Below are 19,822 nucleotides of genomic sequence, written 5' to 3' on the forward strand. Positions count from 1 at the left end.
GTTTGCAAAAACTTGAGGTACAGGGTGCCCCATGGCTGCGGACACGGGCGTGCCGGCGGGCGGCTGAGCGCCCACCCGGCACCCCCCATGCTGGGCGCAGGGCACCAGCGTGCCGCTGGAACACGCGTGTCCCGGGCACTGTTACATGCAAACACACGGCTCCACAAACACTTCGTGCACATGCAGACCCGCGTCTCAGCGCGTCCGCAGCGCTGCGCTCGGAACCGTCTCTTTTCCCATACCTATATCCATTGCCACAAACGTGTGCAGAAGAGTGCCCGAATCCTGTTTCAAAGCAGTGTAATTCAGATGTCACTTCAGTGCAGTTTATGAAACCACACTGGAATAAGTCGTGGCATGTGAGATCAGAATCAGGCATTCAGGATAATAGCACACATTCCCAGGCACAAAAAACATAGCTTCAAACCCTCAGAAGTCTCCACAAACATCAAAACTGGCACATACAAGTAATTTCATGAAGGACGCATTTTCAAAGCTCTGCATATGTACTGACTGCTGCTAGAGTCTGTGTCCTGTCACAGTTCCAGCGCGCATTTTCACACTCACACAACTGCACTGCATATTTACAGCAACACACCAACACCTCTCTGAAGGTCCCTCTCCACAAAGCACGGCAGCCTCTCCGGCATGTGCCCACCACACGCAGTCCTGCGCTGAACGCCTGACTCACACGGAGCTGTACTGAAGGTTCTGTTTGCCCCTTGCTACCTACTCCCTACCTTTCAAACTGCACTCACAAACCCCACTTGTATCTCTCCTATGCTTCTAGCTCATGCTTAGATGTTTGCTGCTCAAATATATAAAAATATCCTTAAGAGGTAGACAAAAACCAGAGGCCTTTCTAAAACAAAAAATATACACAACTATACCTGGATAAAAGCTTCATGCTCTTATGCCAGGCAAACAAAAATTTTTTAAAAAGTAGAAATCAGGAGGGTATTTCTAAATATAAAACCCAGAATCTAATTTGAGGCAAAGATGTACAACACCAGGAGAAGCGAAGGGCAGACTAGAGCTTTTTGGATGATGGAGGTAATACATAATAAAAGAAAAATAGTGAGAATAAAAGAAAATGCAGTGTGGCTCAGCTCTAAGCAATAAACACAGGACAAATGAAGCTACAACTTTTTATACAATCAGTATTTGTAGAAACTTGAGAATATTTGGAAAAGAGGAATGTGCAAATTCAAAACCAGTGTAACTATCTCCTCTACCAGAGATTTTAAATGCATATAAAATAATGGTGTGCCCTAACTTGTCCCCAGGCCGTGTGAGGACAAGTTAGGTGATTCTGATCATCTGCCTTTAAAGGATGTCAAGACAGAGGTCTTTTATGGTAAAAGATACACATGAATACAGCACAGAAAACAGGTTAGTTTAATAAATGGAGACAGAGAGAAGACGTATCTGGCTTTAAAGTGCAGCAGAATCAGATTACCTGAATGTTGCAGGTGGCACAATTCAGATTATACATTTTTCCTCAACCAGAATTAACACAAATGAAACATATATACATATACCTTTGTACACTTCAGTGATATATCATCACAGCAGAAACTCTAAGATGCTTTAAGTGTTGCAGAGACAAGAGACAAGCTTTAAGAAGGCATTAGTATTAGTAGGGCCCAACGTTGTAAGGAATCTCACTAACAACCTCAGAGAACACCTGACCAAGTAGAGGCAAGGACAAAACCAGCACCTTTGTGTTTCCAACAGAAAGCTGAGGCCAGAGGGGGACTGACTGCTGACTTAGTTGCCCCATTACAAAGATTCCTGGTACATTGTAGGGTGAGAGGCAGGAGGCGGCACACAAGGTCAGGGTTTAGGCAGACTGCAGTGCAAGAGCAGTCAGGGTGTTTGCAGTGAGCTGATTTTGACAGGAAACTATTTTCTTCAGAAAGGTGCACCCTGACTGGATCCTGACTGTGCAGAGATTAACTCTGGTGTAGGCTCTCAGCGAATGGGAGGCCAGAGTGGGAATGGCTTGGCAGGCAGGTCCTGCTCTCCCAACAGCTGATGTTTTAATTTTGCACTTTAACTTTTATCCAGGCTGAGGTGATGCAAGCAGGGAGCCATGAGATTGCCTGGCACAAGATCCACAGGGCTGAATTAACTGATATAAACAGTACAATAGTGGGTTTGTACACTGGAAATGGGCTGTTGCTGACAGAGGGCTACCTGGGTGAGGTGGGCATTTGCAGAGTGGTGCAGAAACATAATATTAATCTCTTCTGATCCAGTGCAAATGGACAAATTGAGCTTCCTCTGCCTTGAGAGTAACCTGTGCAGAGGTCTGACCCTTCCCTTCTGAGAAGGACAGAAAGGAATAGTCGCTGCTGGCTGGGCTTGATCTGCTGACCTGAATTCGCTAAGAAAGAGAACAAGAGTCCTGCAAGCTGGTTTTGGAAATCCAGAAGGCTGCATCCTTTGCAAACCTCCAAACACAGCTGAGCTCTTCTCACAGCTTTGGCCATTTTCTCTTCCCCCAAAGAATAAAGAAGGACACACAGATCTCAACATGGCTATCCTTCAGATATGTGTGGGTTTTAAAATATGTTCCAAGACAAAGTTAGAAAGGATTGTGAGATTAAGCTGGTAGATCTGGAAGCAAAAGAGCCCTGTTAGGGTAAATCCAAGGCAGAACTCCACACAGAACAGAAGCACCAGGCTTGGTTTGTGAGCACAGCCTTTGTTTGCTGCCCTGACCAAATCCTCTCCTGGAATTGCTGCTCTCTCACTGCAGGAGGGGCAGGGAACCATCCTGGCCAACTCTGTCTGTGGCTCTGAGCAGAGCCTACCCAGAGGTGCTCTGGTAAGTGCCACCCTTTGGGATGACTTTCATAAGGCAGCCTCTGGCTTTTGGGGTCACCTGTTCTCCTCAGACATTGTCCCAATACACAGCAACAACGTTCCATCAATATTAGCCTTGGACAGATCACAATCAGAGCACTACAGGCTGATGGAGTGATAGGCAGTATCAGTTCTTTGAGACATGCAGTATGAAAAGAAAAAGAAAAACAAAAGAAAAAGAAAAAACAAAAGGAAAAGAAAAAGGAAAAGGAAAACAAAAACAAAAACAAAAAGAATTGTGATATATGTCTCTAATTTTCCTGGCTCTTCCAAGATATAATGGATAGATACTTTCTTTGAAGACTTTTCTCCAGCCTTTAAGGACCAATCTGGTTTTGAGAAACTGATGTTTTACTTTTTAAAAACTTCTATCATGGAATAATGACCAACTTTCCAGCAAGTTGACTGATTGATTGACAGAAATTTCATTTGGTCTAATATATGAGTAACCTGGAAATCATGCCAAACAAACTCTTGATTTCACTTGTTGATAAGGTGCCTTTTTTTTCCCTAAGGAAAATGCAGAAGAGGAAGAGATCTAGTTACTTTCAGGGTTTGTGATAGTTTTTTTTCCCTTTTATGAAGGCTCTATTATTGTATTTGCACAAGAAAGTGAATGAAATGCTGTCTGTAGAGAGCAAAACAAAAGATAATAATTAGGAGACCTGAACTGGGCTGAGCAGTTTTGTGTATACACTTTTTTATCTTGTCTGCTGGCGAAGGAGGAGATTGATGACACAAAATCTTTCCCAGCCTGTGTCTCATTTAAGTTACAGAGGAGTCATTGGGTTGAATTCAGAAGACAAGCCTTTCACACCTTTGAGGCCAACAGAACTGCCTGACCTCACACAAGTCACTGTTACATGCCCTGATCTCTTTGCTTTGCAGGGCTAGTAGCCCTAAAGACAAAGTTAGGTACTCTAAACACAGGTCCCTGGTGGCTGGTAGGCTCTTACAGACCAGTCTTCTTTATTTAGGGCTCTAGTCTATTTTCTCTTACTCACCCAAAAAAAATAGTTTGTTCTCCCCACCAAAGGCAGTGTCTTCTTTTCTACCAAACTCCAATAGTTGTTTTTTTTTCTGTAAAGATCAAATTGGCCTTGCAAACAATATGCTTCCATCTAAAGGTATCATGATGAAGGTCAACATCTATTTAAACAGAAAACAGTTTTCATGTTGGGATTTTCAAACAATGAACATCCATCTGATCATCCTTAGATGTGCTTCAAACATTACCTAGTCTTTAGAATGTGTTAAAATTCACAACTTAAAGACTGCCCAATCCTACCATAAAGAGGTTGTGTGGCTTGCCCCAGAGCAGTCTGAGCAGATCTGTAGCACAACAGTCTGAATGTGTCTTAACCCTTACTGTCCTGCTTTAAATAAGAATCCTCTGTCTCAAAACTGTGACCTTAAATTCTGTGCTTGGGTATGGTGCTGGGAGCTCTGTGCTTCAGTATGACACAGTGCTCCTAACAGTGTTAGGAGACCTGAGTTAAGACAAACATAGTCTCTACATTGCCAGTGAAAAGTCAAGGCTTTCTTTTAATAACCATTTATAACTTTTTTTTCATATATGGCCAGTGATGTTTTGTGTGGTTGTATATACATTTTTGTCTTTGCAGTGTTAATAGCAGGACTCAGTTCTACAGCAGAGCATGTTCCTGCTAACATCTTAAATGAAAGTTCACTTCAGAGACACAAAGACAAACCAGGCAAAAGAAACCTAACTTTTGTAAAATTAAAACAGCATCAGAGTAAGAGGCAGGTGCAGAGTATTTTACCAAATGGAAAAGAATAAAGACATCAGAAGAGAAACATTTCTTTCCAGATTATGGAAGAATTTGTAATAAGAAAGACACAGAGAGGCAGGAGAGGAAATTATATAGCTGGGATTATGCCTTCTGCTCTTCCTTGCATCATCAGTTAGCTGGGGTATTTGATAAGAACTTCTATCCTATTTGCCCAGAAACACAGCAATGTATCTTCTTCATGTTTTGGCAACCTACTCCTTAGTCAGTCTCTAACTGTTGTTTAACCAAGTGGACAGAAACCTTCCTCAGAAAAGACAACCAATTAGAGAGGTAGTTTGATCTTGTAGGATTAGAAGATTTCAATGGAGAGCTGTGATCCAGCTCCAAATCTGGATCTGTTGGTGATCGTTTTTCCATGATATGTTACACTAATCCTCAGCTGGGTTACTGTGGTCAGGCAGAACATGGCCAGGACCTTGACTAGAAAGGGATTTTTATTCACACTCACACCTACACATAATTTACTAGCACAGTAACTGCTACTTCCTATACTCTTTCAATTCCAGCAAAGCAGAAATGAATCCTTCCCCCTCCATGATTCCAGGTGTCCACAGGGCAGTAGCTGGCCTATTTGCTCAGCTACCAGGAGGAAGGAGAGAACACAAGTCATCAAGGAATCTTTACCTCTGCTTAGCTGTTGCAAATCCTCCATCACAAGCATGGCCTTCCTAGTATGGTGGTTCATCCTGTCAGATGGGACATAAAGTCAAAGAGCATCTTTTCAACTTTAGCTTTCCTAAAATTACACTAGCTTCAAGTCTCATATTGCAGAAGGCCAAGGAGGAGGATGGTCAGTAGAACAGGGGGTGCTTGTTCATTGCTCTCATTTGGGGAGATGATTAGCTGGTTTCCTCTCCAAGCCCATGCACTCCAAGCCCATCCATTCTAATCACCCTAGGACCCTAATATTTACAGTATCAGCTTACTCACTGGACTAATCAAAAGAAATGCCTGTCTTGTCAGGAGAAATAATGGTTATTTACTCTTATGCTGCATGCCAAAAATGAAAACACTTTTGGCATGTGCACTGATAGTGTTGAGCATCTCGACCCAGAAAAGGAGTGGGGCTTAAAGAGCCAAATTTTTTCAGAGTTACTATTGGTAAGAAAGTATGCCTACTGAGGGTCAGGCAGTGAGGGCAAAGGGTAATTTTTCCAAGTCTGTGATGGAAACACATGCAAGATAACTTATTTCCCAGCAACAGCAATGAGGTGTCTGCAGTTTGAATACAATGATGTGACAAAAAGCAGTGGGTAAATGTACAGGTTCCTCTTAGCTGGGTTCTCTGGGTAGGTAACAGTTATTTTAGAACACGAGGTAGGCTGTTATAAAGAAGAAATGCAGTGAAAGGACTTTTCTTCCCAGGGTGTAAGGGATGAAAAAAGCAAGGAGAAAGACCTTCCTTTCCCTGCAGGAACCTCCATCTGGCCTCATCTGGACACAGTTGATAGAAGACTATTGACTTCACCAGGTCAGTCAGGCCAAATACAGAGAAGCTCACCAACAGTGGATCTATACAAAAGTATTTAACAGTGAGATGAACCTGCAGGTCCCAAGTGACATTAGCAAACTTGATATAGTTTCTGTCTGGAAAAAGCAGAGATATCAGATGATCAGGACTGCTCTTCTGGTCATCATCTCCAGCCTCAGAATATTCCAGTTTCTAATAGTAATGGACTACAGGTTCTGGCTAGAACCACACATGACAGGCCAGCTTCATTCTGATATGCTGTATCAGCAGCACAACAACCTCAACTCTCCTCTGCTCTGAATCTCCAAACAGCTCAGTTAAGTACATGACCTTTTTTAAGATTTGTTCTGTACTAACTTGAGTGTTTGAAGAACAATGCAGATTTTTTACACAGCTCCCTCTTGAGTTTATTTATTACTTGAATAACATTTATTTCACTTGTTGGACAAAAGCAAATTGCTGTGGCAGATTATTTGATTAGATAGCTTTGCCAACAAACCCCATCCCAAGCTTAACATACTTTTAAGTACCATCATGAGTTACATATCTGCATTGCATTCAGATACCTTCAAGTAAAGTGCATTAGGAAACCACTGTTCTGTCTACAAGTCATTAACATTCAAACACTATGCCTACACACCATGAATGATCAAGTTTTTGCAATACATTTCTGAAAAATAAAGAGAAAAAATAACAATAAGAATAATCCTTGCTTATACCACAAAGCATCACTTAGAAGAGGCAGTGCAACTCAGGACCATACCTACACAATATATGAACATACAGTGTCAAGAGAGTAGCCAGTCATGAAGAGACAGATGCTGGTTACCAGATAAAAAAGCTCTTCCCTGCAATGGAAAGGAGAAGTTTCACCAGCTCAGTTCTAATTCTGTTGTGCTGCTCTATGTATTCCAAAAGACAGAAATCTGTCTTATGTGTGGAAGTACAAGCCCCTGGACATCTTTGAAAAGCTCTTGTTGAATGAGTTACAAGTCTTAAAATTTCTCTGAGATCCCAGCACAGAGGCAGTTGTGGGCAGCAGTAAAATCTTCTCCTGACAGACCTGAACATGTGTCAGTGGATTTCAGGAAAAATACTTTCATCCTTCATAGTCACGTGTTGCCAGCTTCACTGTTTCTATGGCAGCAGTAGAAAGGATTACTTTTCAGTTTCATTGTTAAGGCAAACTCAAATCTCAGTCCCATGTGGTTGGAGGGTGACTTTGGTGCTGCAGCCTCCTAGCAACAGGTCCTCTTGGTCTTCACATTGTTACAAAAGAAAATCCAGTATTGGTCTTTTGCTAATCTCTTGAACACCTTTATTTTAGTGGTGATCAACGACTACCAATGCCTCCCCTCTCAGTTTCTCTGTTGAACATAGCAATCTTCCATTAAACATTTCTAGTCAGCTGAACTCAGTAGTGCTCAACTCATCTTTTAGACCTTGCCCCTCAACATTTGGCAGTATTTCATAACCACTGCAGTCAGCAACACAGTAAAGTGTAGGCTTTTGTGATGTAACTTCCAGAAGTTGTTACTACCAGGTTTGTCCTGGGAACCATACAGTCTGGGGACAGCACTTCTCTTTGTTAAACCCATTGCTTTTCCAGAGTAGTGAGAAGTTAGACAGAAACAGAAGAGAAGGAAGACAGTGGGAAAGACTGTCAGCGCTTCAGAAACAGAGGTCCACTTAACCACTGATGATGTAGCACCCAGCAGGCCCTGCCTTGCTAATGAAATAGAAGGTTCTAGGTAACAATATCACCTTGAGATGCTACTTTGTTTCTAGCGGCTCATTTCATGAAGATACTCACGAAAGTGACTGGTCAAGGGGGATGTTAACACCAGCAAAAAGCAAAAGTCATTAGCCATCAGCCATGGGCTGAATCAGCCCATTTAGCACTGTAACCATAGGCAGGGCAGCTGCATTCCCCCAGACAGACCAGCGCCTCTTCCAAAGGCACTGTGGGGATGAGGGTCATCAGCCTGCAACACAACACAGGCTGTGCTAGTACACATCCCACAGGACAGCTGGCCAGCACTGTGAGGATGTTCAGATCATGCCTTGCATGTCCTACTGCCAGACAGATATGTTCTGCCGGTGCAGGTAGTGCTAATACTTCTCTACAGCCAAACCTAGATGACACCCATCAGAGGAGCAATAAGTATCTCCAAGGGTTGCACTAGGATACAAAGCAAAAACATTTAGATTGACTGTCCACTTGCTATTTAAGGAGCACTCTTTCTTTTAATCTTCTACAGTTCATACACACAAGGTACAAAAGCAACAATATAAGGTATAAATATTTGTCAAGTTGTCAATTGCCCATTAATGAGATGCTGTAAGTCAGCTGAACTGAAAAGTGAGAGCTTACACTCCTAATTTATGTTCCCAGACTTTTACCTACACACTGTGGAGCAAAGGATAAGCACTCAGATGTCTCAGTGATTAGCTCTCCCAATAGTAAAACACATACCAAAAATATAGTGTCTTAGGAGTGGTGTAAGAGTTATTAAATGTTTGTGGGATGTCTGCGAATATCACAGGTGTCCAATGCTCTCAAGCAAGGGTCAATGCTATTTGCAATACCCTCAGAGGTGTCCTGTAGAGATTTGTCAAAATAAGGTATGGGACAGCCTGAGAGAACCAGAGAACTGCGGCTTTGCTGGCACTGCTATACTATTTCACCCAGCCAAAACCCTTGACACAACAGAAATATCCCCCAAACCCCTCTCTCTAAAAGAAGAAATTGTTCCTCTGAAGCTAGGATGAGAAGCTGGGTCATCAGATGAGGGCAAAATTGGTTTAAAAGCCATTAAGAAGAAAGCAACCTGGGCATTCAGGAGCAATCACAGCTGCTTGGGCTGATCAGGAGAGACAGAGGGAATTATTTATTTATGGACTTCCTGCTCTCCCTGAGCAGATCTCTCCACTGGGGGAAGCTTTAAGAGGAGTGGGGAGCAGAAGGCAGGTGCTGCTTGGAGTCCTCCAGAGATTTTCCTGGTCTGGGCCTCAGGAGAGTTAAACACAGTTCATGCTCAAAGCATCCTAGAGCCATCAACTTACCTTTCTCAGAGCAGGAAAGGCAAGCAAGAGCATCACACAGATCTCTGCTGGGATGAAGCACATGGAGAGCCCCAGGCACCCAGACCGCCATGCAAGCCTTGCACAGCTTTCAGCAAGATCCCTTTAGAGCAATAGTGCTTGAGTACACAGACATTTCTCTCTTCTTGTGGTTCAGCTGCTTCCCTTTAAACACAGATCAAGTGTCTCTAGGGACCCAGCAAGCATTTAACAGACCTGCCTGATGGAAGGACCTCCAATGAGAAAACCAAGACCTGAAACTCCCAACAGACATCCTCAATTCAATCCACATCTGAGAAAGCAACCCTGAAGTTACATGCAACTAGATTCTAACTGCACAGAAAGGATGTCAGTCTGGTCTGTATCCAAAGCTCACCTAAACCTTTTAAACTTAAGGGGAGGGAAAGACTAGCAGAGTAAACATAAAGAAATATGTGAACTGAAAAAGGTCAGCATGGAAATACAGAGTCTTTCTGCATGGAAATGCAGTACTGCATGGAAAGAGCGCGGCTCGCGGCTCAATGCAATTTCTTACTGTTTCCCAAAACTGGAGGATAAGGAGGAACTATTCCCTAAAATCACAGTTGATAGTCTTCTATCAACTGCTCCCTAAAAGAACACACTTCAGCATTCAGAGATGACCTTTCATAACAAACTAAAAAAAGCTGTAGAGACAGACAGATCTGCCCAGTGAGCCCGATCTGGTAACTATCTTCTTGTTCTGGCTTTGGTCAGAGGGTCAGAGGAGGGTACAAGGGAGTGGAAGCTACCAACCACTGCCAGTGTCTTTCACTAGATGATGTTGCAGAACTAGTGTTACAGGAGGGTCACTGATGGGGATTGAACAGTTTATGAGAGAGGTACAGCCTGCACTGTGTCAGTTCATGTCTGCCTGCAATTCATTACTGATGAAATGCCAGAAATTGAGATGAAAAGGGCAGGAGCAGATGGCAAGCTACTGCTTTAGACACATCTCATTCAAGCCCAGTTTATTTCTGCCCGGCCTCTGCTAGTATATCTTGCATTACTCCTCACCAGTAATGCTTCTCCTCAACTCTGGTCTCAAATCAGTACATTGTTTTGTGCCATTAAAGCTACTGCAAAGGCAGTTGTGGTAGCAAAATAACTCATTATGCTTTGGGAAACCTTTGAAAAGGAAAGGACTGAAGAGCAAGAGTATCATCTTCGTCAAGATCAGTGATCCAAGGCAACCTCAACATCAAAAAAGCACAAAATCTAACCATAAGGGTGTTTCAGCAAGTCCTAACTGCCTCCTCCCCATTCTGCTCCTCCCCACACTTAAAGGGGTTTCTGCTACTTGTAAATATATAAAACCAGATTTGTTCTTACAGTCTATATTCCTCCAAACAAAGGGCAGTAAAAAGGGGATCCATTTTCCTTTCAACAAAACAGGTTGTACTTGGCCTCTCAAAGGAAAATTCTTCTGCTGCCCATTCAGAGACAGGTTATGTTTTTAGAGTTGTGTAACCTTTGTTTCCCGCTCTGGGAAGCACATCATTAAGCACTGACAGCTACATAGCCCTGAGAGGGGAGTGCTCCAGAGATGGCTGCATCCCCCCGGGAGCTAGAACCAGCAAGCCTCTCCAAGCTAGGGCTCTCCAGGGAGCTGTTCTGCTTTGACCATTGACTTGTGGCTTTATAGGGCCAAACCGAATACAATTCTAGTTCATAAGGGCTGGGGTTTTTAATTTGTGTGCTTTAACAGATGTTGTTTGGGAAATTCAATTTATCCCTTAGTTTGCTAAATACAGCTTTATGTTCTAAAATCCTTCAGAGTCTGTAATGTCCCTTACCCCTTCATACTCATATGCCTTTTTTATTTCCCTTCCAACTTGCTAAAATAAAAAAAAAATCCATTTTGATTCTGTTTCTGGACACTTGACCTTGCTTTCAGGTTGGCACACCAACTTTCCCTGCCACAATGGTCAGATTTGTGACAAAACCAAAATAAGAACATTTCCCTCCTTGCTGCCTGGGCACAGGCAGCTGCTGATAGTATTAGTGATGCCCAGTGTTCACCTCCTCTCATTTCAGGCTTTCTTTGCATGAGAATGTTACCACAGAATAATTCAAGGTACAATTTGAAATAGATTAACTTAAGCTAGTGCAAGAGGCACTCATTACTATTGAAACTTAATCTGTTTAGACAAGCAATGAGCAAAAATGAAACATCCTCAAACTGGCAGGAGAGCATCCACAATTGGGATTTTCAGTAGTTTAAATGGATTGTTCCAAAATCAATGCAATTTAAAGAGTACATCGTACTTGTGTAGAAAATATATTCTCTGAACTGAGGAAACAACAGCACTGGTGGAATAAATGACTGCCTGTCCAAGAGTGCAACAGCCATTAATGACTACTACAAAGCAACAGGAAGAAGCAGCTGGGGAGGTAAGGTCGCTTTCTTGCACAGAGCCTGTTAGGAAATAGTGCATTCAAATTGACTGCCTACAAGTGCCCAAGAAAGAGCATCCAGAAGTGACAGCCAGGTAACAAAAGTTTCAGAGACATCCCAGTATATTCAGGATCCTCCCTTGCCTGGGAAACAGGAGGGGAAAAGAAAAAAAAAGCACTTGTGTGTGCTGCTTTGGAATGTTTTCTGCTGCTCATGCAGCACATGCATTACACAGAGGTGCAGGGTTGCAGCCAGCAGAGGATGCAGATAAGTTCTTGTAAAGGGAGCTGTGGACAGAGCAATAATGTACATCTTGCAGCACTCCTGCCCTCTGTCCCTGCCATCCACAGAGCCCTGTTATGAAGAAAAACCTCTCAGAAGATGCAAGAGCCTTTGGGAGAGGCTGGGGCCAGAATCCCCTCCTGTCAAACAGCTCTCCAGCCCAGGATGTGACTGCGGCTGGCCAAACACGTTAGCTAATGAAGATTGAGGCAGCCAGGCAGAGACATCCCTTCAGCCTGTTAATCCACTTAGGGAACGAGAAGGGAAACCTGAGCTGAATTCCTCTGTTCCCTGCAAGGGACTGTACTGTCCTGGCTTTAGCACTCTAGGCAGAGCAAATCCAGCCAGAGATGGGCCACGGAAAGCTCTGAGTGCAAGTCTAGAGCTTTTGGGAGACAGGAGCAAGAGCCCAGGCAGGAAACCACAGTCCCTAGAGAGAGAGTCAGGGCAGGATTTTGTGTCCACTGGGAATTAATGAAGTAAATTGAATTTTACTTGCCCTCTCATTGGGACAAAGCAAGAAGGGCATGTAAGTGGGCTTTTACACAACAGCCTGGTAGGGAGAACAAACACACCTTACACGCTTTTCACTGCTCTAAAATGGTTCCTGAGAACCAGATTCCTGGGTTAGCGAGTCAGAGTGAATAGCTGCGCCCCAAATACCCTTCCCAACAGTGACAGCATGCCAGCATTGCCTCACGTCCACCTTAACTGGCAGCTTGTAGGGATGATGGGCGCCTATCCCAGGAAATGTCAGATTATCCTTAACCACCAGAGGGTGCTCCCCATCTCAAAGACAGAGTCAATGTCACAGATGCACCCAGACAGCCAGAGGAGCCCTGATTTCCAGCAATTGTGGAATCCGAGCAAGGGAAAAATTAGAAAATTAATAATAAATAACTATTAGCGATTCCAATCCTGTGCCTCACTTCTGTTTTCCCATCCCTCCTGGCCAGGCAAGCTAAGGCCCCCTGTCCCATTTGTCCTCTGTGTCCTGCTCAGTCAGGTGATTTTCCTCACACTGAAGATTAAATCACTTTTATTCATTCCTCCTGGATCGTGGATCCAGAGCAGGAAATAAACACTTTCTGCTTGGCAGGTCTGTAAGAGTGAGACTCCAACTTCCTGCCCCTGGGCAAGGTTAGGATCATAGCCTCTGGTCAAACACAGTTTTTGCAAATGAAGGCCTGACCTAACCCCTGCACTGCCACAACAGTGCGAGGGCCACTAGCCCTTATGTTCAGGTTCATTTACCCCACTCTGTCCTAAGCTAGTTTTCCAGAGAGCAGAGTGCCTGTTGTGCAGGGATGCTTCAGGATGGTGTTTTAAAACATCACTTTGGGGGCACTGCTGCCTAAGTCTATCAATAAAACACCTGTAGGCAAAGACTGTTTACTTTGGTAATGCAGTGACCCACAGGCTACCTCCTTCTCTCTCTGAAGGGAAGCAGAGGTGTGTGGCTGGGGTTGTACATTCATGAGCTGTGCACCTGGCACACACCACCCTGTGCCTCAGCTTCCTGCTTGCATAGGTTAGAAGTAATACCCAAGAGTTGCATCATATGTGGAGAACAGAGCAGTTAGGATGAAATCATAATGGCTATAGTCCACCCTGAGATTCAGAGAGAGCTTAAGCATGCCAAGTAAGATCAGACACCTATGCAAAACAGACTAGCTCTGCTGACGTGTCTGGCATAACATCTGTTTGTCCTAGCCCCAGCTTACTTTGATAGTCCAGGTCTGTATATCCCATGGGGAAACCAGCTCTCATTGATGGCTCCCACCCAGCACATGTGCTGCCTCTTGCTGTCTGACCCCTACAAGAACAGATTGTTATATTATTTAAATTGTTCTTTGCTCTCCTTTTGCCACTAATGCCAGGCCCTGCCTAAGGGGATTTTTGTGAGAGCTCCTGCACTTGGGTCCCCTGGCATCACTTTTTCGTGTGTTGTCTTTAAACCCCACAATACATTTATCTGATGAAACTGTTAACACTGAGCAGTTAAGCCACTGCAAATGACACTCATTCAGTCTCTTACACAGGTTAAAATATGTTTGATAGGTTTGGCTTACTTTATTTCCTGAGTGAACCATCATCTGTAGCACATGTGGGAACCAGTGCTTTCCAAGTCATAAACCAGCCAACAGCAATACTAGTCATCCTTGAGAGAAGCATCGCATTCTACAGCCTAAATGGGCCAACGAATTCTTCAAGTATTTGAAATAGTTAATAAGGGAGAAAAGGGGGAAAATATAAGAGAAAAATATTTTATGGCACATTTTTTAGACATCTTAGACACCTGCAACAGACAACTCTAATCCTTACAAACAAAATGTCAGGGATAGATGACAAAGGTCTACTTCCTCTACCATTCATAACATTCTCTCTTCAAATTACAGCAAATATCAGACACGGCATGGAAAGATTAACCAGCATTAGGTTTGTACACTGATCATCCCAACACCATTAACCTTTTACTTCTCAACTTGATAGAGTTTAACACTTCTGCATTACAGTCACTACACACTTCATAGAATCAAAGAATGGTTTGGGTTGGAAAGGACCTTGAAGATCACTTAATTCCACCCCCCGGCTATGGACAGGGACACTTTCCATTAGACCAGGTGGCTTCAAGCCCCATCCAGTCTGGCAATGAACACTTCCAAGGAGGAGGCAGCCACAACTTCTCTGGGCAACCTGTTCCAGTGCCTCACCATCCCCACTGTAAAAATTTCTTCCTAAAATCTAATGTAAAGCTACCCCCTTTCACTTTGAAGCCATTCCCCCTTGTCCTATTGCTACATACCTTTGTAAAATGTCCCTCTTATATTTGTTCCTAAACAAGCACATAAGTAGTCATCAAAATTGTCGTCATTTAAAGTTATGTACTTTGAATGTTATATTTCTGCATACATTCAGCAATTCCTTAAGCTTTGCCATTCTTCCTGCACACCTTACAGCTTCTAAAGAAATTTCCTAGCCCTAGTGACATTGTCCTCTTGCATATTGCTGCTGGGGGGCTTATTGTTTAATTACTGTTAGTAGGCTGTAAGTTCTCAAATATCCCAAATTCCTTCACTGTTAAGAACAAGAGCATCTGCATGTCAGTTTTGCTCATGATGGCAAATTACAGGGTCAGATCTGCCTTTCTCACTCACACAAATCTGCACCTCAGTGGAGATTACAACATGTGGAATACAAAATATAGAAATGAGCAGGTTTTGACTACCTGCATCTAGTTGATCTGCAACGACATGAAATGACAGCACTTAATCCAAATTGAGAGGCTGGGACAAAATGATCTTAAGCTCATAGATCTGCAAAACTTGATAGGACTCAGGAAACAAAGACAAAAACTGTCTGTTAAATAGAGCAACTACAAGTGAAGTCAAGAGTTAGGAAAAACCACAATTGTGTTTACTTGTGAAAAATAATCTTAACCCTCAAGTACATATGTATTATTTTAGAGTCCATAATTACAGGATCATATTTTTTTCACAGTACCTCATCTCAGACTGCACTCAGAAGGAATTTTTCCTATGTAATGAGCAGCTGCTTGAGATGCTGGTTTCTGCTCATTGTTCAGGGTGTGGCCCCAGGCCTTATGTACTGCACATTATTCACACCTGGCTCTAGAGATTTATTAATTTCTTTATGTGTTTTTCTATGGGTTTGTCATTATACTGTCCAAGAGCTTCACTATCCCAAGATCATTTATTTCCACATACCTCTGTGAGAGGAGAGGGTATTTTTATTCCCATTTTGTGGATGAATGACTGAACATGGTGTTAAAACATATCTGCTAATTCTGGGTGCCTACTCTAAGACACCAACAGCCTGGCTGATCTGTGCTTGTATAGGACCTTGGGTTTAGTGGATTCTCATTCAGTTAATTTGCAGCTTTAAGCACTCAGTGTTTCTGTAAAGCAGGCCCTTTGGGACCAAAAGGTCCCCTATAAAATAAGGAACACACAATTAAACAACCCCTGGCATAGCAGCTGCTTCAAAAAACCCCAAAAACTATCATATAGAAATGGTCACGTACAGAAAAGAAGTCAGCTGTCAGGTCAGAATTTCACTGCCTCAGCTGTAAAAGCTTCCCTTTCTCTCCTGCAGTCCCTTGTCTCACTCAATACACACCTGACAAATGAGGCAGGGGTCCTACAGATGGTGTCTTTCACTGTGTAACTCTGATTTACCTCAGAGCAGGTCCATCACATGCAGTGAATGAGGCAGGGGTCCTGCAAAGGAAAAGCACACAGCGATGTAGCTCAAACATGAGTGGCATGAGACACACAGTCAGGGAGACAGAAGTGCTTGAAGAGGATAACTGGTCTTTTTCCATCGTCCAGTTTTTGCATTAGTCCCATTTGAAATACCATTTTTAGAGTTTTGACAAAGGTCTACTTCCTCTACCATTCATAACATTCTCTCTTCAAATTACAGCAAATATCAGACACGGCATGGAAAGATTAACCAGCATTAGGTTTGTACACTGATCATCCCAACACCATTAACCTTTTACTTCTCAACTTGATAGAGTTTAACACTTCTGCATTACAGTCACTACACACTTCATAGAATCAAAGAATGGTTTGGGTTGGAAAGGACCTTGAAGATCACTTAATTCCACCCCCCGGCTATGGACAGGGACACTTTCCATTAGACCAGGTGGCTTCAAGCCCCATCCAGTCTGGCAATGAACACTTCCAAGGAGGAGGCAGCCACAACTTCTCTGGGCAACCTGTTCCAGTGCCTCACCATCCCCACTGTAAAAATTTCTTCCTAAAATCTAATGTAAAGCTACCCCCTTTCACTTTGAAGCCATTCCCCCTTGTCCTATTGCTACATACCTTTGTAAAATGTCCCTCTTATATTTGTTCCTAAACAAGCACATAAGTAGTCATCAAAATTGTCGTCATTTAAAGTTATGTACTTTGAATGTTATATTTCTGCATACATTCAGCAATTCCTTAAGCTTTGCCATTCTTCCTGCACACCTTACAGCTTCTAAAGAAATTTCCTAGCCCTAGTGACATTGTCCTCTTGCATATTGCTGCTGGGGGGCTTATTGTTTAATTACTGTTAGTAGGCTGTAAGTTCTCAAATATCCCAAATTCCTTCACTGTTAAGAACAAGAGCATCTGCATGTCAGTTTTGCTCATGATGGCAAATTACAGGGTCAGATCTGCCTTTCTCACTCACACAAATCTGCACCTCAGTGGAGATTACAACATGTGGAATACAAAATATAGAAATGAGCAGGTTTTGACTACCTGCATCTAGTTGATCTGCAACGACATGAAATGACAGCACTTAATCCAAATTGAGAGGCTGGGACAAAATGATCTTAAGCTCATAGATCTGCAAAACTTGATAGGACTCAGGAAACAAAGACAAAAACTGTCTGTTAAATAGAGCAACTACAAGTGAAGTCAAGAGTTAGGAAAAACCACAATTGTGTTTACTTGTGAAAAATAATCTTAACCCTCAAGTACATATGTATTATTTTAGAGTCCATAATTACAGGATCATATTTTTTTCACAGTACCTCATCTCAGACTGCACTCAGAAGGAATTTTTCCTATGTAATGAGCAGCTGCTTGAGATGCTGGTTTCTGCTCATTGTTCAGGGTGTGGCCCCAGGCCTTATGTACTGCACATTATTCACACCTGGCTCTAGAGATTTATTAATTTCTTTATGTGTTTTTCTATGGGTTTGTCATTATACTGTCCAAGAGCTTCACTATCCCAAGATCATTTATTTCCACATACCTCTGTGAGAGGAGAGGGTATTTTTATTCCCATTTTGTGGATGAATGACTGAACATGGTGTTAAAACATATCTGCTAATTCTGGGTGCCTACTCTAAGACACCAACAGCCTGGCTGATCTGTGCTTGTATAGGACCTTGGGTTTAGTGGATTCTCATTCAGTTAATTTGCAGCTTTAAGCACTCAGTGTTTCTGTAAAGCAGGCCCTTTGGGACCAAAAGGTCCCCTATAAAATAAGGAACACACAATTAAACAACCCCTGGCATAGCAGCTGCTTCAAAAAACCCCAAAAACTATCATATAGAAATGGTCACGTACAGAAAAGAAGTCAGCTGTCAGGTCAGAATTTCACTGCCTCAGCTGTAAAAGCTTCCCTTTCTCTCCTGCAGTCCCTTGTCTCACTCAATACACACCTGACAAATGAGGCAGGGGTCCTACAGATGGTGTCTTTCACTGTGTAACTCTGATTTACCTCAGAGCAGGTCCATCACATGCAGTGAATGAGGCAGGGGTCCTGCAAAGGAAAAGCACACAGCGATGTAGCTCAAACATGAGTGGCATGAGACACACAGTCAGGGAGACAGAAGTGCTTGAAGAGGATAACTGGTCTTTTTCCATCGTCCAGTTTTTGCATTAGTCCCATTTGAAATACCATTTTTAGAGTTTGTTGTCACTTTTACAGCAAAGAAATTCCGTCAGGAAGCATCACAATGACACTTTTGTGGATTATCAGAATGGACGAATCCTTCACTTGGGCCACTACAACCAAGGTAACAGAGTAAACAGGCTGCAAAGGTAGCTCATCCTCCTTTGTGAAAACTGTCATGAGGAGCATGGCACTGAATGAATTTCAGACCCTGGTGACAGCTGAGAAGTCATGATGCAGAGGCTCCTCCAACGATGCAATCCAAGTCATGCCTCTCTCCTCTCTAGCCCACCCCAGCCCACTTTCTTCTCCTCACTGTCCCTGCCTTCCCATGCTAACCCTTTCCTTTGCCCTCATCTCGCCCTTCCAAACACCATTCCCCCACACTCCACAGCCTTAGCCACTTGTTCATCAACTGCTTAGAACTATTTGCTTCCTCTCATCTCCTTTTTGCCCAGCCCCCCTTGCACTGTATTTCCATTCCTGTTTGGTGGCCCCACTTACTGACATTAGCTGATTTAGAGCTTAGCAAAGAGGAATCTTCTTCATTTGTTTCTAAATGGAAGGAAGGATGTTTTCTTTAAAATGTAATAAGTGTTGTTTTGGATAATAATTTCTGCAAAAAATTCCACAAATAATGGAAAGTGGCAGTGGTATGATCAACTGGAATGAAACCCCACTGGATGAACCAGCAAAGAAAAGGGATGGTGCTACTAGTCTGTCTGTTGTATGAAGCAGTGGAAACAAAGATAAAAACTAAGGAAGTTGGTTAAGCAAGACTGAGTGCTGTTGCCATCTCTTTTGAAGACTTACCTGGTTAGGTATATCAGCATTTGGATGGCAGACTTTTGAAGGAATGTGGAGCACTTGTACTCCTTTGTAAACCATCCTGGTACCTTGCAGATGCTAGTGCTTATTTGATATAGGCACCTGCACACATCTCAAGCTTGCATCAGCTGGACATACATGTCTTAACATCTCACAGTCACAAAAAAGAGGGCTAGGACCAGGTCAGGTGTGAGGTGCATCCTTCCATCCCAATGGATAATACTATAGCAGCGTTATTCTTTCAAAAGAGGCTAGAAAAATATCTGACAAAAATTTTATCCCCTCTCAGACAGTCTGTTCTAATGCTTCTGTATCAGCACCAGTTTGTAACATCAAACTGAGATCTCCCACATTGCAATCAAAGCCCATTTACTTCCAGCTCTGTCAACATCAGACATAGCAAATGACTTTAATCACTTCCTCTTGGACAAAGCCTCTTACTATTTGAAGATACATTCCCCAGATCTTGCCTAACATCTAGATTTCCAAGACAGAAATACTAACCTGTCTAACAGAAGCAAATTAGCACTTCAGTCCCTTTAACTTAATTTCTGGGCATCCAATTTTTTTCACTTGGAAGGCCAGACAGTTTATAGGAACATCCAGAACAAGGTACAAGTTTGCAACTGGCCTGCT

The 19,822-nt window shown here is 42.9% G+C and overlaps 1 protein-coding gene across 1 annotated transcript in view; it reads right to left on the minus strand.

The window, feature by feature from the left end:
• Positions 1 to 16,105, minus strand: part of ESRRB (estrogen related receptor beta) — a 95,812-nt gene extending 79,707 nt beyond the window's left edge. Inside the window, exon 1 of the mRNA XM_031065866.1 lies at positions 16,079 to 16,105. The gene's annotated coding sequence lies outside the window, so the exon portion shown is untranslated. The remainder of the gene's footprint in view (positions 1 to 16,078) is intronic.
• Positions 16,106 to 19,822: the final 3,717 nt, after the last annotated feature.

The sequence above is a fragment of the Geospiza fortis genome, unplaced genomic scaffold (assembly GCF_000277835.1).
Source record: "Geospiza fortis unplaced genomic scaffold, GeoFor_1.0 scaffold54, whole genome shotgun sequence".
Classification (NCBI taxonomy): domain Eukaryota; kingdom Metazoa; phylum Chordata; class Aves; order Passeriformes; family Thraupidae; genus Geospiza; species Geospiza fortis.